Source organism: Pteronotus mesoamericanus, unplaced genomic scaffold (assembly GCF_021234165.1).
Source record: "Pteronotus mesoamericanus isolate MK-2021 breed Mesoamerican mustached bat unplaced genomic scaffold, CSHL_Meso_final contig_20, whole genome shotgun sequence".
Taxonomy (NCBI): Eukaryota; Metazoa; Chordata; class Mammalia; order Chiroptera; family Mormoopidae; genus Pteronotus; species Pteronotus mesoamericanus.
Window position 1 is genome coordinate 11,344,314 of NW_026555085.1, and position 20,890 is coordinate 11,365,203.

A 20,890-nucleotide genomic window follows, 5' to 3' on the forward strand; every position below is an offset into this window, starting at 1 on the left:
CCAAGGGCGGGTGGACTGGGAGGAGGCGTAGGGAGGAGATTAGGTTGGAAGAGGGACAGCAGTTAGGAGGCTACAGGAGTACCCAGGTGGAGACGATGAGGGTCTAGACCAACGGCAGTGGGAGTAGGAGTGGAGAGGAGGAAACGACTCTCAGAGATATTCTGGAATCCACATCCATACACCTCAATGACTGACTGGACGCGAAGAGAAGGAATAGGGAGAATCAAAGGGGGAGTCCTAGTTTCTGGAGTGACTGGTGGATCATGATGCCACCACTGGGGAGAACACGCAGGGGCAGGGCACATTTTTGGATACGGATGATGATTTGGGTCTGGGAGATATTGATTATGCCATCATTGGAGGCTCACGGACAGTGAGGTGGAAGCGAGGTCCAAGTCAGGAATAGTACTTGGAGCCACTAGCTCCCAGGTGGTAGTTAAAACCACGAGAGGAGATGGGATTGTCCAAGAGGACATGCAGCTTATGGGAGCAATGGGACAAGGCTGAAGTCTTGAGAACACCACGCATTTACAAGGGGACAGTGGGAGATGACAGAACACACAAAGGCCCATAGAAAGGGAAAGTCGAGGGGAGAGAAGGACAGTGTGGCAGGTACTGGTGCCCTGCCAGTGTCTCTCAGCACTTAACCTCTAGACAGAGAAGGTTGCTTACTGCCAACACATGCTCTTTGCCTGAGGGTTTTTTCCTGGCCAGGGAAACACGGCTGGCAGCAGATGAGGGCAAGCCGGAAGTGCCGGAGAGTTAATGCGCCTGGAAGCAGCCATCAACCAACGACCAAGAGAAAGTTGGTGGATAAACACCCCAGCTACCTTGCCCCATGGTATGGAGGACTCGAGGCATGTCTCACACGGCTTCCAGAGTTCCCCAGCGGGGCTGTGCCTCTCCCGCTCACGTGGTAGCATGACCTGCGTGATAACACTCCCTGTGCTGGCTTTCTGCCCTTCCTTCTCACTTTCCCACTCCCCTACTGGTATTTCCTGGGACCGCTTCCCAAATAAACTACTTGCGCTGGAATCCTTGTCTCACAGTCTGCTTCTGGGAGAACCTAAACTAAGACAAAGGTGTTGCAGAAACCAAACAGATAGAAAATTGCAAGATGTTCTCTCCATGTAGCTTTTGTCTTTCAGGAATCATGCCGTCCCTGCCCCATGCACCCTGCCCACCTCCACACGCCTAAAAGAGGAAGGCCAATTTCTCCCCCTGGCCTTGAGATTCTCAGTTGGGGACTTTCCCCATTTCTAGGCTGAGCAAACCTCCCTATCAAGAAACCCTTTCCTATTTCTCACCTTGGTTCCTCTTGCTCTTACAGGGGCTGCTATGTCCAGGGAAGTCTGATCTCAGTCCCTGGAATAACACAAAGGCTTGAAAAGATTCCCCAATTCCAAACCACCCTCTCCTTGAGCCCCTGGCTTAGTCCTCTCCTTGTCCAGCACTCCAAGGGGCTTTCACTTTTTTCCATGTGTTCTATGTCCAGCCCTGTAGGTGCTCATCCCATCTCTTTCAGTCTGGGACCCAGGGGCTGGCTCTGTCTGGGGACTAGTGATTCATACGGGGGCAGGGAGGGCTGGGTGGCCTGGAAACACTCCCCACTTTCAGTCAGTGATGCCTGACCCACCCTGCTCCTCACCTCTAACCTCTCAAGGCAAGAAACCAGGGGGAATGGACTTGAACCAGACTTCCGGGGCACGGGGGAGTGCCCTCAAGAAGCCATGCTGCAGAGTGGAGTGTCAGCTGCGAACTCAGGCACTGCTCTTACGTAATGGGAACTCTGTGTGAGTTTCAACTTTTTGGAGCTTCAGTCTTCTCATTTGTAAAATGAAGATAATAACAGTACCCACCTGACTTAGGCTGGGTTCCCCCAGAAGCAGCCCAGTTCACATGGCTGATTTAGGAAATCCCATGAGAGAAGTGGGGGACTAAGACAAGGAAGGGAAGTAAGGCAGTGAAGTGTGTTATGCGGCCAGCTACTAGAGTGGGCTCAGTCTTGCTGGGGAAACCCTGGGAGCACACGGAGCACACATACCCCAGAGTTATCCCCACCAAGGGGTGAGGGGGTGGGGTATTTATACACAAATCCCCACCCTCCCCCCAAAGGGTGTGAATTTCCTGACACTTCTGGCCTCCCACACGGTGGCAGAGTGGGTTCCAGTGCCCAGAGGCTGCCCTCAGGCAAGGCCAGGCAGGTGCTCGTTATTGGAAGACTTGGGGGTGGAAGTGGTCAGGGCGAGGGCGTACGGACGGGCACCAAGAGCATCGAGCATATCATCTCAGAGGGCGGCTGGGAGTGAAACGAGGTCACCCATGAAAAGTGGTTAACACAGTGCCTGATGTACAGGGTTGATCTCTAATCAAGACCCAGTCTCACTCTAGCCTTCAGGGGCCTGGCTTAGGGACTTCTTGCTGTCTAACAAAACACTGCGAAGGAGGTCTCGGGGGCTGGAGGGGTCAGGAGCAGAGGGGACTAGAGAAGGTCAGAAAGAAGAAAGGGCACAAGAGAACTGGAAAGAAGGCGAGCCCTGGGGCCCAGGCCAGGCATGGAATGTGACTCAGATCAGTGTGTGGGAACCCTCGGAGAAAGTCTGAGCCTCACTGCATGGGCACAGCCAGACGTCACACACAATAAGAAACTTATAAAGACGCTCTCCTCCCTCTCGGTATAGCCACTCTATATCCACTGCCTCCGCCACCCGGGACGCTGCCTTCTCTTAAAAACAACATTAAAACACCAAAACATTGGGGTCACTGTGGGAATCAGAGATACCTATGAAAAGTGTCTGATGTACATAGAGTAGACGCTTCATGGGTGGTGGCTATTTCCAGGGTGAGGCTACCTTGGCTTTGACTTTCCTCCACAGTGTATCTCACCTCCCAGTGCCAGTGACGGAGACCCCAAACCTTAGCTAGGCCCTCAAGCCTCCATGGGGAAGTAATATTTCTCTTGCTAAAAACAGAGTTCTAGCCCCGGCCGGGTAGCTCAGTTGGTTAGAATGTCTTCCTAATATGCCAAGGTTGGGGGTTTGACCCCAAGTCGGGGCACATATAAGAATCAACAAATGAATGCATAAATAAGTGGAACAACAAATCAGTGTTTCTCTCTCTCTCGAAAATCAATAAAATAAGTAGGTAAAGAGAAAAAAAGCTCTAAAGGCATCCCCACTGGACAAGCAGAAAGGGAGCAGGGAAGAGTGAGGGAAGAATGGGGAGCACAGCCGTCTGGGAGGGGGAGGCGGCCCTATGGAGAGAGGGCGCTGCCTTGTCGCATTTTCTATCCAAGTTGCCCCCATGTTGACCCCCAAGTCTTTCCTTCTAATCATTCAAGACACAGTTATATATATAACTTCTACGACCCTCAGCTGATACCTTTAGGCTTTTTAAAAAACCTTGCTCTAAATTATCACGTCAAAATCAAATTAAATCAACATGCATTTACTGTGCGCCCACTCTGCAAGACACACGATTGCTGGGTACAACAGGAAATCCCAAAATGACTAAAATTGTGGGCCCCCTATCTCAGTTTATTATCTAGTGGGAGAGACGAGGCATAAATGGGTACATAGTTAACAAACAATACAATGTTCTTAGTTATACGGTGCTTATTCAGTAGAAGTCAGCCAACAAAACATTGTAACGTGAACACCGTGTGCTAAAGAGAAGGGGAAAAGGGGTGGGAGGGGGCTGCGGTAATCGAGAAATGACTGCCCTGGTGGGCGTGGCTCAGGGAATTGAGTGCTGGCCTGTGAACCAAAAGGTCCCAGGTTCCATTCCTGGCCAGGTCCCCAGCTGGGGGCGTCTGAGAGGCAACCGATCAATGTTTCTCTCTCTAAAAACAAGGAAACAAACTCTTTTCAAAAAGAAAGAAGGAAAGAAATAATGGCAGTAACTCTATCCAATGCCTTTGCTGAGAAGAAACCTACATGAGTAACAGTCTTCCTCACCACCTCATTCTTCTCCCCATTCTGTAGTTGAAGAACCTGAGATTAAGACCATTGCTTCAGGATTTCAGGCTTGAGAGTAACAGAATGGGGACGTAAATTCAGGCATCTTTGCAAGGGAGGAAGACATGGAGTAAATCTTGAAGGATAAAGAACTCCATGAAGGCAGAAGGGGCTCTTTCCTCTGAGCCTGCCCACTCCTTGGCCTTTCCTTGGCCCACGTGCCGCCCCTTCCTCAGCGAATAGTTGGACGAGCTGCATGGGACAAGGGAAGGGTGCTGGGTGTGCTGTTGGCCCATCGCTCTGTGTGTCCATCTCTCTCCCTGCACAGAAATCCCTCCAGGGAGGGGGTCTCATTTGACCCAAAGACGCTGTGTTCTAACTAATGGAAAATTGTCCATTGCCTGTCAGGTTATTGTTCATTTCCTGATCCTTAATGACCGATTTTCCACCAATCAGCCCGGGGCCCCGTGCCCACCCTGAGGACAAGGTCTAGGCCTCTGGGTCCCTAAAAGTGACTACAGGGAGGGGGCTGCCAACATCTCTCAGGGCTGGGGCACCAAGAATGGCAAGCCAGGCCCTCCCCTCTACTGTTCCCCCACAGCCCCCACACTCTGCCCTCGGTCCTCTACTCAGGGCAGTGTGGTAAGCTGATAAGCCTGCCCCCCCAGGAGCAGGAGCCCCCCTTAAAAGGGGGGAGTCTGGAGAGTGCCTTGAAGCTTCCTGGCACAGTTCATTAAGATATCAACCCTTAATGAAATATTTCTTTGTCTAAATCGTCATTTATCTTGGGGAACAGGGGCCTTTGTGGCAAAGGAAAAGACTGCCCCTTTCTACCCCTCCCCCACCTCTACCCAGCACAGACCCTGGGTCTTTCTGAGTCAGAAAGATTGAGAAGCAGGGTAGGGAGGAACAGCTGGGAGATATGGGGAAGGGAGAAGAATCCAGAGCGGGGGGAACTACAGGGAAAAGGGGGGACAACTTTACTGAGCAAGAGGCAGTAGAGAGTGAAACAGAAAGCCCTGGAAGCCCTCCCCTCTCGCCCCCGAAAGGAAACCCACTGCAGTGTGACCACAATGGCCAAACATCGCAAACAACCCAACTGCCCATCACAGGGAGGCTGGGTAAAGAAACCAGGGCACACTGACAGGGTGGAAGGCTCTCCGGAGGACTTTTCAGTTAATGACCTAGAGATACATGTAGCAATCCTGAATTAATCTCAGCAACATAGAGTTGAGTAAAACAAGAACAAAAGATAAAAGCAAGGAGCAGAAGGATACCTTTCATTTAGAGTTTCAAGATGCCCAACCAACAGAAATGAGTGAGAGTATAAAACTTGAGAAGGCCTCCCACCACTTCAGGAAACTGGCTACCTCTGGAAGGGAAGTATGGAGAAAGAGAGGGAGGGGTATGAGAAGACCTCAACAAGATCAGCGGCCGTTTTTAAGCTTTTTATTTTGAGCCATAAAGAAAGATGCACAAATCATAAGTGTACCTACAGCCCAATTAATTTTCACAAAGTGAACACACCCGTGTAACCAAATTCAAAAAGAAACACAGAACATTCCCAGAAGCCCAGGAAACCTTTCGTGCCCCTCCCAGCCTCTCTCCCACCCAGAGTAGCCACTCTCCTGAGTAGTAACACCATTAATTAGTTTGACTGATTTTTGAATTTCAGATAAATGGAACCATACTGTGTGTTTTCTCAGGTGTCTGGCTTTTATGCTCAACATTCTGGTTGTGAGATTTCTCCATGTTGCTGTGTGTGGCAATAGTTTCTTCATTCTCATTGCCAAGTACTAGCTCATGTACGCACATACCATGATTTATTCACCTAATCCCACTGTTGATGGCTACTAGTAACAGTGCCGCTAAGAACATTGTAGTGTATGTCTTTTGGTGAACACACATATGAATGCATTTCTGTTGGTAAATACTTCAGAGAGGAGCTGCTGCTGTGTTATGCTGGTAAAGTTTTACTCCTTAATAACTTTAAAAAAAAAGTTGTTTTTTGGAGGGTAAGACTCAAGCAGTCAGGTGAATGGATACAGAATATCGGGACTTAGATGTGTGGGGACTGTGGGAATAAGGAGACCAATGTTTCTGAATATACACAGCCCCAAGTGCCAGGTCTGGGACTCAGAATAGGCTCACCCACTAGCTCACTTCATCCCCGTAGCAGGGAGGCAGCTGGCCCCGGGAAAGGGCATCTGCTTTAGAGTGACAAGGCCTGGGAACAAGTCTTTGCAAGACCACCTCTGAGCTGTGTGATCTGGGGTGAGTTCCTTACCTATAAAATGGGAAGAGCTTCCATGCTGAACAGCACATGAATCGAGTGCCCGGTACACAACAGGCATTTAATAAGTATTAACTGCAGTTGTATGCATGACTTGCAGTTTTGTGGGGTCAGTATTCCTCATTTTTAGGTAAGGAAACTGGGGCTCACCAACGTGAAAATAAATGTTTATGGGGAGCACTTGATGAACAGGTCATGGAGCTAGCTTTTGCTTATACTTTGTCATGTTATCTCCCAACCACCTAGGAAGCAGCTTCCTAATTTTTGGGAATGAGGAAAAGTGAGGCTCAGATTTGTCCAAGTCACACAGCTAGTAAGTGGCAGAGGCTGAAGTTCAACTCCAGGCTGCCTCATCTAGCCCCTCTTACCACTGGCCGCCTAATATGGCCCTGGTTCTTGCCACAGCCAAGGCCCCTGGCCCTCCCTGGACCTCCGAAAGAAGGAGAAGAGAGAGGGGACCCTCCCGCCTGTTCCCATTCTGCCTGGGGAGCCCAGTGCTATTCTTTCGAAACTCCACAGGGGTCCTGCCCGAGGAGGCACTTTGGACCGGCTTCTTTGATGTTGGGGCATTTGTTCTGTACCTTTCTTTGGTGAGCCTTGTTTTCTCACTCACATGCCCTTTAGGTGAAGAGGAGACAGGGTCTTTTGCCTCCCTTGAGCTCCCCCCACCCCCACCCCCACCCACGGTGACTCACAGGGTGCTGGGAAGTGAGCTGGCCTGGAGATGAAGGGTAAACGGAAAGGAGAGCCAAAGGTTCCCAGGAAATCCCTCTGGGCCGGCAGGCCATGTGGGAGGTAAGGGGGGCTGCTGCAGGGCGACAAACGGAAGAGGGCTCAGTGGCTAGGACCGCCAGCCAGAAGAGAGCAGGGGAAGCCCATCGGAGCTCACCCGATTCCACCTCCCCTGTGGAAACCCACCCCAGTCCTCTGCAGGAAGGGTGGGAAGGACGTCATGGCCCCGCTGGGCTTCCACAAGGGCCTGCCAGCTCCAGGCCCGACCCAGACCAGTCCACACACCCGGACCCCCATTGGAGCTGGCTCTCCATAGACGCTAAAACAGCACACAACCAAGAGCTTTCCCGCCAACTGTACTCCTCAGGTAACCCACAAGCAGGCTGTACTGCTTGAAAGATCTCCACGAGCTCTTCTCTGTCCTCACTGAAGTGGCTCTGGTTGGAATCCTGCTTCATCACTTACCCGCTGCTGTGCAAGCCTGGAAAAATGACTTCATCTTTTTGTACCTCCGTTTCCACCTCTGTAAATGGAGATAATAGTACTATCTACCTCACAGGGTTATTGTGCACGTAGCATAAGTCCCATGCCTGGCATGTGCTATGGCTCCAACTTGAGCTGTGTTTTTGTTCTTATTGCTACTGCTATTGCTACACTGGAAAAGGCACTTTCCAATAATAGTATCCAAGTAAATGGCACTTAGAGTCCCTCCCCCACCCCAACAATTTCACACCTAGATATCTGAAAGGCTCCAGCAAGACCTAAGTTTGCCTGTGACACCTACCCAAGAGGGCAAATACATAGCATCTGGACCTGGACAGGTATCAGTAAGATGACAACCACTTCTGGTTATTTGCACCCACAGAAAAGAAACAGAATAAGTAATGGAGAACAACCCAAGAGGGAACCTCCTCTCTCAAGACCCTTTTGTTCCAAGCCCCATTGGAAAAGCCTTCTGGAACAAGAAATCCTCTCTCCCCAGGCCACAGCACTGACATACCCTAAGCACCAATCCCTGAAGCACCCCCATCTCGCATTCCATAGAAGCAACAAGTGTCTGCCCGTCCCTACCTGCCTCAAGTGATCTGGGCCAGGAGAGCCTTCAAGAGCCATTGCCTTCTTACTCCCACCCCACCATTTGGTCCTGGGCACTCCACCATGATCCCCAACACATCGCTCAGCTCTCCCCATCCCAACACACAGAGCCAGGTGGGAGATGTTTGGAAGATGGAGGGTGGAAGAGTGGACTTAGATTGCCACAGGTCTCCGAGCGCGAGGCATCTGCTACCAGCACAGCCCTCCCTCTGGGATCTTGGGCCTTTCCTCCCCCGGACTTCCCCTTCCACCCCAAACACACACCCCTGCCACCACCACAATCCCCTCAGTTTTCCGGGGCAAAAGACGTTGAGTTTTGTTTACAGTCTAATTTATCCGGACAGCTGACTCTACTTTGCCCTTCTCCAGGCCGCGTGGCTCCGGCTTTGGGTCCCTTCCTAACTGGTTCGCAGAACACTTTAAGGGAAATCCCCCTTCCGGAGCGGGAGGGAGCGATCGTCCGGGGTGGCCGCGCACAAAGCCCAGAAGGAGACTCCCCACGTCCCCCAGCCCCGCTCAAAAACCCACCCCAACCCCCACGCAGTGGTGAACAGGAGCGAGGTAAGGAAGGGCACAGACCCGATACCGGCTCCGGGCCCCCGGCCATTCCCCGCGTCGAGCGCAGCCCGCCGGGAACCAGTGAACCGTGTGGGACCAGGGCTTGGCCGTACCTCCAGACTCCGGAGAAGGGCTGGGGTTTGCAAAGCACGCCACAGGATTCGCGAGGCCAGGGTGAATTCCTGGGGTCTCTCCACCTCCCCCGCCCCTTTTCAGGTGTGCAGCCCCACGTCTTTTCCTGGTGTCCCCATTTTTCTTCCCCTAAAGTTTGATCCACGTGGTCTTCTCTCGCTCCGGGCCGGCTGCCTTGCCTGTTGAAAAGCTGCTGCACCTGCTTTAGGCGAATTATGGTAGCGCTAGAAGTTGGTCTCCCCTCCCTCCCTCCCTCCGCCGCCCGCTCACTCGCTCCCTCCCTCCGCCCAGGCTCGCGGCGCGCTCCCTCCTTCCCCCTCCACCCGCCTCCCCGCCCCCGCCCGCCCCGCCTGCGCACCGCCCGCTCGCAGCCACTCGCAGCCCCGGTTCAGTCGCAGCCCCTCGGAGTCCGGAGTCAGTCGCCCCTGCGGACCGGACTGTGCGACCGGCGGCCGGGACGGAGCCCCCATCCTGCGAGGAGGGCGCGGCGCAGGCGGCGGCGGCGCGGCGGGGAGGAGCCCGGGCCGGAACCAGGGCTGGGCCGGGGGCGGGGACGCCGGGGTCCCGAAGCCCGGCGCCGGAGCGAGCGAACCAGCGTCGCGGGAGGACCGGGAAGGAGGAGAACAGCCGGAGCTAGCCGAGCTGCCCACAAAGTGCGATGCCCCGGCGGGGCTAGGGCGCGCGGCGGCAGGCGCGGCGCGGAGGGAGGACGCCCCGGAGCTGCGCGGCGCTGGGCGGCGCGGAGGGGCAGCCCCAGCGGGCGGCGGCGGGCCCGGGCTGCGACCCGAGCGAGCCCCATGCCCCGCGCGGGCTGACGGGCCGGAGCCCGCACGGAGCGGCCGGGCCGGACAGGTAGGTGGCGGGCCGAGCCTGGGGACGCGGGGTGGGGGCTGGGCCGGCGACCAGACCAACTCCCGAGCTCGCGCACTCGCTCGCCCGCTCGCTGGCTTACTTTGTGTTTGCAAACTGCCCGCCGGAGCCACGCCGGGAGGAGCCGGGCCCAGGCCGGCATACTTTGTTCCAGCCAGGGCCGGCTGCTGCGCCCCGACCCCGCGCAGCCGCGACACCCCGGGCCGGGCCCTCGCGGCCCCGAGCTGCGTTGGGAACAGGTGGGGGCTCCGGCGCGGCGGCGGCGGGCTCGGGTGGGGGCAGACGGAGGTCGGCCGGGGGTGGGGGCTGGAAAGGCTACCGAGGCCCGCCCTTCCCCAAGAATCCGGGCCCCGCCCCCTCCCCGTCCGACCGCTGGGAATGGGGTGTAAGGGGGCGCGACACCCCCGCCCGCACCGAGTCAGACAAAGAGTACTTCCCGGCCCGGACTTTCCTGAGCTGGGGAGGGAAATGGGGAAGTGAGTTCCTCCAACCCCAGTCTGTCCAGGACTCCCCAAGACTCGCCGAGGCAGCTGGGGGGCCGCGGTCAGAACAGCCGCGCCGCCTTGGGTGCGGAGGGGGACTCATTTTGCTGAGGTCGCACCTGGGAGGTTCCGGGGCCAGTCTCTTTCCCCCATCCCTCGGTCAGCTGGGAGATAGAGCGGAAAACTTCTTTGGGGGACTTGAGAGCGTCTGGAACCCTCCCCTGTGATTTTGTGCGCTGGTGCTTGAGTGGGGGGGGGGGGACTGACCTGGCCGTTACCTTTATTCGCCCCATTTGAGGAGAACCCTTGCCTCACCGTGTACAGGGGGGCGGCAGCGGGTTCAGGGCCCCCTAGAAAGTGCCCCGGAGTGACCGAGCGGGGGATCCTGAGGAGGGAAGCTGAGGACTCTAGTCTCTTGCGGTCAACCTCCGACAGACCCCTCTCTTTGACCCGCGGTCACCCCGCGAGCTCCAGCCTTGCACTCCCGATCAACGCCCAACTAACTTGGGCTGAGCCCGTGGCACTAGAAGGTGAGGGGCGACGTGGTGTCCTCCCCTCCCCGTCAAAGGACCGTGTGATTTCGCGGGACGCGGATTCGGAGGCCGCGGCCCTAAGGGCTGCAGATTCCGTCTCTCGAACCGGAGCGACCTTGTGAACACACCGGCGTCCCACTCGGACTCTCTAGGTTGGGAGAAGAGGATAGGGGTTCGCGGAAACCCTGAGCTCTAGAACACCTGGCTCATCCCTGTGCACCCCGTCTCTCTCCTAACCCCAGCTTGGCTGATTTCCTCCCTCGCGTGGCGCCTGGGGTTTAAGGTATATAGAGATCACTGCGTGCCTGGCACTCCAGCGTAGGGATTCCCTGGAGGTTGACCTCGGAGCCTGGAGCAGGGTTCGGGGGCGGGGGTGGGGGTCGGGGCCGGAGGAGCTAGCCTGAAGCTGTCTTCCTCATGCCTCCTAAGAAAGCCCAGGAGCATTTTGGCCAATGCGGGTTTTTACTTGGATTGCAGCATCTTCATACGATGTTTTAAAACCCCCGCCTGGATTGTCTCACCTTGAACTGTGTTGGATCTGGGGCTGAGGACCAGGGGAAGGAAGCTTGAGGGAAGGAGCCTGAGGCGGCCCGGTGCCCCCTTCTCCCACACCCAAGGAAGGAGCAGCGGGGTGGTCTGTACGGCCTGCAGCCTCAGGAAGGTCTAACCAGTCCCACAGAACACAGTAATGGAGACCACCACACTGAGAACTTGAGCCCAGAAACTCACTTTCCTTGGAGAATGAGGACTGAGTCCTGTGGATGCTGGGCATTTCAAGCCCTTGTTTTGCCTGGTGAGCCAGTGGGTGGGTGTAGGGGCCCCAAAGGGCAGAAAGCTGGGCTGTCCCACTCCAGCTGGGGGAATGGGAATGCTCATCTGGAACAGCCCCTGCCCCAGACAACCCCTGCCCAAGCCCGACCACTGCCAGGAAGGGGAGGTCTATAGGTTTGGGAGGTTTTTTTTGTTTGTCTGTTTGTTTGCTTGTTTTTTGTTTTGTCTTGTTTTAAACTTGAGAAACTTCGTGTTGCCTGGGTTCTGGGGCTCTTTGTCACCTGGCAGGCCGGAGGGAGGGCTGAGAACTGGGAGCACCTGGACAGCTTGCTTGCTCTGTGCCGATCGCAGCCTCAGAGAAGCAGGGCTGTGCCTTGGGGTCTCCCCATCTGGTGTCACTCCCACCCTCGTCTGTGGGGCAAGGTGTCGTGGGGAGGAAGTGGCATTGCGGGTGTCCTCTCCCCTGCACACACCCTGGACCTCACCAGGATCTGAACCTGAAGCTCTCCAGCTGGACCCTTCGAGCACTACCTTACCCGGGCCCCCGCCTTGGCACTAAGTTGTGGGAGACCATGGGAACCGTCTCTCCTGGCACTGAGCGCTGGGCCCCGGGGTGGGGTTTTTCTGTCCTCCCCCCAGGCCTGGGCAGTTTTCCCAGGAGTTGCGGAGATGGGGAGCCCCTGAGCCCCGGGGAGAGGAAGGCCTGACAGCAGGGCGGGGGATGCTGGGGCAGGGGCAGCCGGCCGACTTGGAGAAGGACCTGCCCCTGTTTCCTGTCTTTCTTTTCCTTTTTTCTTTTTTCCCCTTTTTTTCTTTTTTCCCCTTTTTTTCTTTTTTCTGTGTAGGTGCCCTTCTTATACACCCCTACACACCCCTACCCCATCCCCCTTTTCTCTGCCTTTGGCCAGAAACTTCCTTTCTGGCTGCTGGCAGGTAGGTCCCTTCTTGCCAGGAATGTGCATATCCTGCTGGGCCCCTACTCCAAACACACCTCTTCCTTAGTGGGGAGGAAAGCAGGGGGGCTTGGGGGGGGGGCTTTCTTTGATCCAGTAATTCCCCAAATGTTTGCTGAGTCCCTACTCTGTCTGGGCAGGTACCAGGCTGGGCACTGGAGTGCCCAAGCAGTGAAGGCTGGGGTCTGCTCTCTGGACCTCACGGTGTCAGGGTAGGAGAGACAGATAAGATATCACATGGGGAGAGGAGGGTGGGAGCAGGGTGTCTGTTTTAGAAGAGAGGTGTGAGGCGCTAGAGAAGGGAAGGGTTTTCTCCCTAAGGAGGCTTCCTGGCTCCGCCACACCTGGAGCAGCACCCTCCTTACTTACATCCTAACCCATCGCTGCCCACTGCCTTGGTGGTTTTCCTGTCTCTCCAGCTGAACTGCAAACCCCTCCACTCCTACCCCAAGCAGGCACAATGTCTTTACTTTTCTAATAGCCCGAACTGCAAAACAATCATTTCTTCCATCCAAGGAACTCGGCATAGTTTCCTTTCATGATCTTAGAACTCCCCTGGCTTCCCAGACCAAGGCAAGGCAGGTACCGTTTGTGACAAGGTTCCAAGGCTCCATTGGCTCAAATGCCTTCCCCCAACTTGGTTCCAGAACTCTGGAACCCAGGGCAATGAACTCAGGCCTCCCCAGGGCAGAACATGGATGGGTCAGAGTGGAACAGAAAAGGCTTAAGAACTAGCCAGTAGTGATGGGACTTCGGGGAACTTAATTAAGCTCCTGGAACCCTAGTTTTCTGTATATGTAAAGTAGGGCAGTAATACCCGTTTAGAGCCTGTCTGGGGAGTTCAGTGGGCGAACAGACGTAAAGTACCTAGCACAGTGCTTGGCACATGGCAGCGCTGACCAAGGCTTTTATTATTAGAGTCTCAGCACTACCAGGCCTTACGATGGACTCACTGCTGGAAATGCTCAAGGTATTAGCCTCCATTTTATGGAGTGAGAAAATGGACCCCAGAGAGGAGATGCAACTTGACTTGAGGTGGCACAGCTAGTTAGCATTAGAGCAGGGACTGAAACCGTGGCGCCTCTAAGTTCCAGTGTAACCAGTAGGGCTTGAGCCTCTGCTGGGGAGGTGGTGGGGCGGGGGGGGGGGCGGGGGGGTGACAAAAGGGTATCCGAGGACCTGCCAACTCCCCCCTCCACTAGCTCAGGTATGGGCTGCCCCTCTGCCCACAACCCTGGAATGTGCGGTTGTCCCTCCTCTCCCGGCGCCCCTAAGGTACTCATGGAAACAAAAATGGGAGGGATAGTTCCCTAGAACCCAGAGGAGGAAAAATGGCTGGCAGCACCACCTGTCCAAAAAGAGAAGACTTCCATGGTTTGAAAACCTCACTTCACAGCCTCACGCAATACAAGTCTGGCAGCCAGTCTCAGATCAATTTGGTACCTACCCTAGATGGATCATCTCAAAAAAACAAAAAGAAACTTCCTCTGAGCCTGAAGTTGCTGACTCTTTCAGGACAGCCTTCCTGGAGTCTCTGCAGAAAGGGAAATGCACACCTTCTTTCCTTCTGCCAGTCCCGCCAAGCTGGAATCACAGAAGGAAACTTCTTTACTCCCAGCCCTGTGGCTTGCTGAGTGGCGGTGATGCTGTGGGTAGCACTGTGGGGCCCCACGTGGAGCCCGGGCTCGGCACACCTGAGCTAGAAGTCAAGCGCTCTCAGCACAAAAAGCACACATTTGGCTAGGGCCGCAGGGCCCTGGGCCTGGCCGATGATGTCCTCTGTGTGGTCTTTACCTTTGCTGGGCTGCCCCTTGCTCCAGTGCAGCCTTGCATCTTTCCTCTCCTAGCCCTGGTCACAGCCACCCGACCCGTGTGCCCAATCCCAGCGGCTCTGCCTATCTCCCCATGCCCCATCCTCTGTCCAACTGGAGTCTCTTGGGCTGGCACCTGAGGGTGAGTGGGACCACTGGTCCTGCAGGACAGCGGCAAATATTTTCTCTCCTACTTGGAGTTTCTGACAGTACCTGCGCTACCTTGCAAAGGAGGTTTGCGGGGCGGGGGGGCGGGGGGTGGCGACAGCCTGAGATGGTGGGTTTTCCTCGGACATTAACAAAGTGGAGTGTGTAGAATAGTGACCCTCTGGCGTTTGTTCAGAATAGGCAGGGTGAGCAAGCGTAACTTACCCAGAATTCCCACCACGGTGAAGGAGGGGCAAGTGATGGCCACCCGTAATGGAGACAGGGACTCCTCTTCATTCCTCAAACAACTGTGGAGCTTAGTGTGTGCTATGAGGATCTGGGTGAAGAGGTTTACTAAGGGGTAGCTGGCTTGCAACTTGGAGAATTGGAAATGGAGCAAGTGCTCCAGCACGCATCCTTTGGAGACTAGAGGCCAGCCCTGGTCTTGATGCTCCCCAGCCAGGACAGGATGCCTGCGCTGGTGCCTGGAGAGCCCTTGGGAGGTCCGGGTTGTGTGAAGAGACACTGGCAGGCGGGCAGGCGTGGCGGCTTCAGTTCTTATTTCCTCAACCAGGAGGTTCCCCAGCCGAGCCCACACTTCCAGGAGACACAGGCCTAAAGAAGTTAGTCCAAGAGAGGGTAGCGATATACTGCCTTTCCTTCACGATTCCTTGGGCAGATATGCCTCTGCATCCTGGAAGGAAAGGACGCTTGCGGCTGGGAAGAAATTTTGGGAGAGATGGGAACATCGGCATTTGGAGGAGACCGAGAGAAGACCCAGGGAGTGGCGGCTGTCGGGAGTGCTGGGGGAGCAGAGTGCTGAGCGTGGAGACCTCCTCCCTGGCTTTGGGAGGTTTGCACATTTCTAGATGGGAGTCTCAAGATCGGCCTGCTGTGTTCAGGGGATGCAGAGCCGGCCCACACGGAAGAATCCCTTCTTTAGGAAGCCTGCGGGAGAGAGAGCAAGGGCTCCCGGTTCTGCCCCAGCTGAGCGCACTCACTCTGGGTTGCTAACTCTGCCAGCATTTCCCTGCGCCTCTGGGAGCCCTCAGTGCGATTGGCAAGACGCTCCTAGATCTCGGACACCTGAGCCCCACCTTGATAAAATGCCGGGTGAGGACCAACTCACCCGTGCCTGGGGCTCCAGAGACCTCTGGAGGAGGGGCGGCTCCGACTGCCTGGTCTCTGCTTTTTAGCCACGTGGAGGGTGTTCCATGCAGGATGCTGCCCTCCTTGCCCTCTGGGCTGACTTCAAGGGTCTGGGTTTCCTGTCTGGGACTCACCGGTGAGGGACACAGTAAGCACGCTGTATCAACTTCCTCATTCCCTCTGCAGCCTTAGGCATGACAGTCTCTACTCTGAGGGCCTCATTTTTCCTAACTGTACAATCGGTGAGGGAGTAGCCACAAGTCCCCTCCCTGGCCTCCCCTGTCCGCACGAGGGTTGGGCTTCTGGCAAGAAGAGAACTGAAGGTCTCAGCGCACTTCCCCTTTGTCCCACCGCATCCCACCGTGTCCAGAGCCCCTCTGCCTCCAGTCCATCCCTAAAGGGGCACAGGTGCACGCCCCCACCGCCCTGGCAAGTCTCCTCCTTCCCAATTAGGCAGTGCAGTCTGATTAAAGGGGTGCAACCCAAACCTTCCCAACCGATCCCCGTCGAAGAGATTTCCCTTCATCAGAATCTCACATCCTCCAGAAATTAATTTGATGCCTCTTGTTATCAATTAATTGAATCTCGTTGGGGGAGAGCGCTCAGCCAGGCGGCTTCAGCTTGGCCCTTGTGTGCTGCTGCTCTGTCCTCCCCCCTCACACCAGGACACCCTCAGCACCTCCCCATTTATCTTTTTCTGCCTTGCTTTTAATTTCACATATTTGCTAATATAAAATCACTGCTACGGTCCCCTTTGCTCATTTGGCTTGGATGGAGGCCTGTGGGTTGGGCACTGCCTTCCATGCACCCTCTCTTAAGCTGTGGAGGGCCCCCTTCCTCTCCCCTGGGCCCTGTTTGATCCTGCCTTAAATCAACAAAACCTCACCCTTTGGGAATTTGGCCCCGACCCTGACCCTGTGTGCTGCAGGGGCTGCTGGTGAGAAACTTGGCAAGCAGAACTGGGGGAGGCAAGTCTGGGGACACACTCCAAAGACCCTCCTCCCTTCACATACACCCTAGTTGGGGAAGGGGGACACTGAAGGACCAGGCTAGGGACCTGTGAGCCATCAGGAATTTTGTGACAGCTCTATCTTTTTTAGAAGAGGCATTTAGGAGCTGTTGCCCCTGCCTGGGCTAATCTGTTGAAGTGTGTTGAATGTCTCATGGCAGGCGGGGGTGGGGGGGGCCCTCGTGCAGGTGCGTGGTACCTGTCCTCCTAGCTACCTAGCTAGCACCCAGGCCAGGCATCTGCAGAAACAAGCCCTCCGCATTTCCAAGGACACTTGGAAGCCTGCCCTCTGCTTCCTGCATGGAGGAGGAAGGTTCTAGAAGACATTCCAGTCTGGGAGGAGATTGTGGCAGATATGGAGTAGAACTAGGTGGTCACCAGACCCTGAATGAGGAACTGTGCTTTGCCAGTTGACATACTTCCTTGTTCTGATAATGGTATTTATTACTGTCATTTGAAAGGTGAGGGACCCAAGCCCAAAGAGGTGATGTAACTTGTCCAGGGTCACACTACTAACTGGAACCTGCCCCTCTGGAATGCTAGACATAAGGGCTGAGGTGACAAATTGACTGACTTCACCCCTTTAGGAGATTTGTTGACCCACACAAAGTTTATTACAATGGTAAATTTCACACCAATATCCCCACTTGGTTCCTTTTTAAATACCGTAACACTGTCAATATGGAGCCTACATTTCTGTGTGGATAGATTGGGATCAAGTGCCACCCACTTTCTTGGCTTCCTGGGTGACCAGCCTAGCCCCTGGAGGCATTTTGGTTGACAACTCTGTCATGGAGATTTCACCTCTCATATGTGAGGTCTCTACAAGAGCTCAGAGAAGACCTTTAAGGACGTCCCCTGACCCAATCTAATTCTCACACAGCTTCTTAAGAACTGATGGTGGTCGGTAATTGTTTTTCCTTCTTTTCTACCATGGAGAGAATTAAAGGGTCCTGTGTCTCAAGGGGCCTGTTTCAAGCTGAAAGTAGCCCATCCCTGCCCAGGTGAGCTCCCCTAGCCTGCCCCCAAACTTACATACACTTTGTTGGGGATGGGGGAGAATTTCTTCTGAGAATAGAGTCACAAGTTGGTACTAGGGAAGACCGAGGTAGAAGTCACCCTTCCAGAACTCATCTCGGGACCGGGAGAGAGATGTGGAAGGATACTGAAGCTTGCATGTTCAAATGGGATGCGTTTTGGATTCCCCTAAGTTGGTACCCAAGATCCCTGTGAAAACCACGCCTAGATATCATTTCAGAGACAAAGGGAAGGGCCAGGGCTGCCCAGGCTGGGCAGAGCAGCCGGGGCCCTGGGAACAGCCAGTCCCAGAGATCTGGCCCAGGCTGGCTGGAGCCCCTCCTCTGCCCACAGGAGCCCCCTGGTGCCAAGGGCTCTAGCAGAACCAGGCTCCAGATGGCCACTCAAGCCATGGGTGAGTAACCCCCATCCCTTAACCAGCAGCCGCCACCCCCCCCCAACAAAAGACGTCACTATTTAATTAGCCATCTCTGATTAACCAAACTTGGCATTCGGCTCCTCTTGCCCTCATCTTTCCCAGCTCCGAATCAATGGCTTTGATATGCTAATTAGGGAGTAATTTAATTTCAAAAGGCCGCAATTAACAAGGGTGTTGTGGACATGCTGTAGTTAAGCGGAGTAATCTAATTTGCATTAGTAACAAGCAGGGACTAATTAGAAGCTTAATTAGACACTTAGATGGCTCTTATGTTTACTTTCTTAATGAGATGGAGTGGGATCTTTGGTTCTTTTTTTTTTTCCTTATTGTTAATTTTTCCTTTTGGTCATTGTACTAGGAAGGGGCATTGAGGGAGGCCACCTTGCTAGGGCCTGGTGGGAACATTTTGGGGCTGGAGCCAGGGAAGAGTGAACTGAGGGATGGTGGTGGCTGTTCAGATTCCAGGGAAATGCCAGAGTGACCACCCTTAGGGCTTTGCCGAATCTGAGTGGGGGGGGGGGGCGGGTCAGGAGGAGAGCACTCGTTAGGGAGTCGGAAGAGCCTGGGTTTCAGTTTGGCTCAGCCTCTTAGCAGCCAGGTGGCCTTGTCAAGGCATCTTCAAAGTGTGGTTTCTTCTTCATCTGTCAAAGTGAGTGCCAGGTTGCGTGGAGAAGAGAGGAGGGAACAGGGTATGGGAAAGGAGGATCAGGGACCCTGTGAGTGGAATGGTTATTATTAGGAATAAAATATATTCGCAAATTGTGTGCCCAGGCTTCACTTCCTTATGACTCAATTCAGAAGTCACCCCCTACTGGAAGCCTTCCCAGAGCACTCCCGTTTCCTCCAGGCACCCACAGCCCCCAGTGTCTACTTATCATAACATTTATAAAGTTTGTATGTTCCGTAGGGCAGAGGTTCTCAACCTTGGCTGCACTTGAAGTTTAGAATACTTGGAAAAGCCTTTTAAATTATCCACTCCTGAGTCCCACTCCCCAAAGAGTCCAACTTAAACAACCCAGGGTGGAGCCTAGGTATGGATATCTTTGTTAACTCTGTGTTTGCCAGTGTGTCTCTCATTCTCCTCCACCAAATTGTAAGCCCCCCTCAAATATTTTATTCACCTTTATGTGCCCCAGATCCCAGTACTCTGTATGCTGTGCAGGCAAAGGCCCACCACCCAGCTGTGTGCCGTGTAAACTCAGCCACATTTGACAGGGTCTGCAATGTTGGTTTTGAATGCCTTATGCAGGATCTAAGAATTTCCTGGAGAAGGAGATGAGAATGGAGGTTAAATCTTGAAAAAGCTGAGTGGTTCGGATGTGGCACATTACTGAAGAGAGGGCAAAATTGTTACAAATTTTATGACATCAATTAGGAAAGAAATGTATCAAGAGCCTTAAAATATGCAATTCTGCCTTTCAAACACATATGCTAAGTACATAGTCAGAAATGTAGTATATTCTGTTCACATAAGGTTGTTTATTGTAGAAACATACTAAAGAAGTAGGTAACAGTCTGGATGTCCAGCTCTTGGGGACTGGCTAAAGAAACTCTGGAACATGCAGCCCATTCGAGCAACTATGTGACCACTAAAAACTGTTGCTTAAAATATTTGATGTCATGTGGAAATGGTTATGATAGTAAGTGGTGAGTGGAAAAATAGGAAAATTCAAACCATGTACAGATTATGACCCCAGTTTCACTTTTTCAATGTTTATATGCCAAAAGAGTGAAAGTGGACTGACTGGAAGGGGCGGGCCCACAGGGCTAGCTCCCTGGGTGGTAGAATTATGGGTACTAATTATTTTTTTCTTTTTTTTCCTTCAAAAATTTCTACGAGGATGGTTTTTACTTTTATGATTAGAAAATACTTGCAACTTGGGAGAGAACCTGGAACAGACAGCACAGGATGGTGGCTCACCTTCCAAATCCAGCTTGTTGCAACCTTTTAGTGAGGCTGTCCTCACCTTGCCACTTCCACTAAGCATTTCAGGCCCAGAGTTTTATGGTAAGAAGAGGCCCTAGATGGCTCCTAGGGTGTCGTTTAGACAGAATGGCAGGCAGGATTGGGAGTAGAGAGAAGCTTAGGATGCTGGCCTCGTACCCACATAAGGGATTAAGCTTCTAGAACTCAGGGAGCCCCATCTGCTTGGGGAGAAAAACCACTGGACTGCTCAGAGAGCCAAGGAGTCATGTGACCCACGACCCTGCTCTAGTTTGGGGTCCCATTTTTGAGCTGTAGAGACATTTTAACCCTTGGGTCCTGCTTTACTTGCCTCAAGTACTAAACCAAGGGCTGGGATCAATTTTTAAACCATAGCCCACTCAGAGTTGGGTTGTAGCAGGATCTTCTGGGCCCCCATAGTTATGGTTACTGCTGTTTCCTAAACACCTTCACACAATATATTTTATTTGTTAACCACAACCCTGAAAGGCACGTTTATCAATATTAGCCCCATATGACAAATAAGGAACCCAAGGCTCAGACTGGTGACCTTACTGCTCAGTGCTCTGTAAGCACTGAGCTCACAAAGGTCATAAGAGTCTAGAGAAGGGTCAGCAGGTAGAACGGCAAATGAGTGGCTGGCCAGGGAAGGCCACGGCTAAGAGAGGGTGCTGCCCCAGCCCTCCTCTTATCTGGAAGCCTGAAGCCAGTGGGTCTTTGGTGCCCAAGCTGAGCTGGGAGGGTGGGGGTGGGGAGAGGGGTCCCTGGGCCTTTGGATGACAGTTGGGAAGCATCCTTCGGTTACTTGTAACACCAGTGCCTATGAGCCCGAGAAGCCCCTCTGCTTTATGTCCTTGACACAAGTTAAGATCTGATCTCAGAATAGCTAGAAGGAAAGGAAAAGAGAAAGAAAATATATGGTGGAGTTTTGCTCTTTTCTCTGTGGTACCCACATGTATGCCCTAGAAAACTCTGAAACTGGCAACCTCTTATAAAAA

General features: G+C 53.8%; 1 protein-coding gene across 5 annotated transcripts in view; it reads left to right on the plus strand.

Annotated features, from left to right (window-relative positions):
• Positions 1 to 9,318: 9,318 nt before the first annotated feature.
• The window catches only part of FOXP4 (forkhead box P4), a 52,094-nt gene continuing 40,522 nt past the window's right edge, over positions 9,319 to 20,890 (plus strand). For 4 of the 5 annotated variants that reach the window (XM_054569343.1, XM_054569346.1, XM_054569345.1 and 1 more), the window contains exon 1: positions 9,319 to 9,618. The gene's annotated coding sequence lies outside the window, so the exon portion shown is untranslated. Of the gene's footprint in view, positions 9,619 to 19,723; positions 19,956 to 20,890 lie in introns of those variants that run through there. The other variant, XM_054569344.1, reaches the window with a different exon arrangement.